The sequence below is a fragment of the Populus alba genome, chromosome 11 (assembly GCF_005239225.2).
Source record: "Populus alba chromosome 11, ASM523922v2, whole genome shotgun sequence".
Classification (NCBI taxonomy): Eukaryota; Viridiplantae; Streptophyta; class Magnoliopsida; order Malpighiales; family Salicaceae; genus Populus; species Populus alba.
Window position 1 is genome coordinate 7,693,066 of NC_133294.1, and position 1,936 is coordinate 7,695,001.

Here is a 1,936-nt window from a genome sequence, read left to right on the forward strand (position 1 = left end):
AATGTAATTTTTGCATAGTAGCATCTAGTCTTTATCTCAAGACTTTTCTTAACTTCGATTGCTATAAAATTTTAACCCTGTATAAAACAAGGCCTCTAGAATTGTCTAGTAAAATTTTAATATAATCCAACAGTTAAAGTGAAAATTATTCTTGTTGTTATAAAACTATATATTAAAAAAAAAAATTAAGCACAAAACCCGCCTCTTTAATCTTCTTGGCCTTTGACCTTATAATTGGCACAATCAACATCTTTAATGAATCCTTATCAATTTATATCATTCCCCTCCTCCTCAAAAGAATTTGACATTAAATCATCACCTACATCAAATAGAGAAGGATTAGAAACATTAAAAATAACACCAACACCATACTCGCATGAAAGATTCATTATGTATACTGTCGTTGATTTATCAAGAATATAGAATGGACCATCTCTTCTAGGATGCAACTTAAATTTCCTATGGGCTAGAAATCTTTTATTTCTCATATGCACCCAAACCCAATCACCACTAGGTACATCATTTATGGACAATATGTCCTCTTAATCCTTCAACAAAGAAACAATACTATTTTACATGGGATTATTAGCATAAAGAACATTCTTAACAACAATATTTATTGCATAAAAGCTCTGATGCTTCTTTGTTTTTCTCTTAACACTCAATTTTCTCTTCTCTATTTTCTTCTCTTTGTTCTTCTCTCCACTCTTGGCCAACTCGATATTCCTTTCTCTCTCAAGTAAATCTGATTTTTTTCTCTCCTTAAAGCTTGTGACATTTTCACTACCCTCGTCCTCACTTTTTTTTTTTCAATTTCAATTAGTCTTCATGGACCTGCTTTGGTGTCAATGGTACAAAAGTGATGGATTTTCCATCTTTTATTAAAGAACATTTATTTTTAAACCCATCATGCATTAATATTTTATCAAACTGGCACGAATGCTCCAATAACAAATTACCTACATGTACAAGAACCATATCACGTAAACCCTCATCATGATATTTTCTAATTAAAAAAAGACATCAAGACTTATTTATTAACCTTAACTTCTTCATATTCATTCAACCATTGAAGCATATATGGTATATGATGTTTAGTAATGTTCAAATTTAATTTTCTAAAAAGTGTAATACTAGCAATATTAGCACAACTCTTGTTGTACCCTCACGAGAGCTTGACGTCGAGGCAACCCTTCCTGGTGCAGGGATTGATGTTGGGGTCTTTGTTTTGTGAAAAGGGAGTTGCCACCTAGTATTATGGTCACTAGAAAACCTAACTGGTCTTTCAGAGATTCTAAGGCAAGGGACTGGTTGCGTAAAGGGAAGGTTTTAGCACCCCTAGTACTCCCTACCTAAGGTAGGCTGCTTGGTGTTTGATTTGCCTATAATTTCTATGGTGTTGGTGCTCTCATCAGTTTCCTAGGATACGTTTGCTATGATGTACAAACTTGGATTCAAAGTCTAAGGGAAAGAACCCTTGGCCAATATAGATCATACCTTTAGGTATGCCTATAGAGTACCAAAGAGAAATGGTGCTCTTGAAGTCTATGTTTGATATGAAATAAATTCGAGATTTATGAATTTAGAGGCAACTAAGATAAAAATCTAAGAAGATTCAATGTGCTTAAGAGCTTATTTTTCCCTTAGTATTTCAAGTGTTCGCGACTCGTAAATCGCAAGAGAAAGAAAGAAAGAAAAAGTTTAGAAATCTAAGGAAATTCAAGGTACTTTAAAAGCCAATTTTTTGCCTTAGTATTTCAAATTTTTATGACTCTTAAATTGTGGAATCAAAATTTGAAATGTCCCCAATTATAATTGAGGCTTCTTTCAGGGATACGCAATTAAATTGTTCTAAATAAAATTTTAGGCATGAATCTACCCTTCCGTTAAAAATAAACAAGTTGTGTTCCTATTAACAATATTTTGGACATTTACC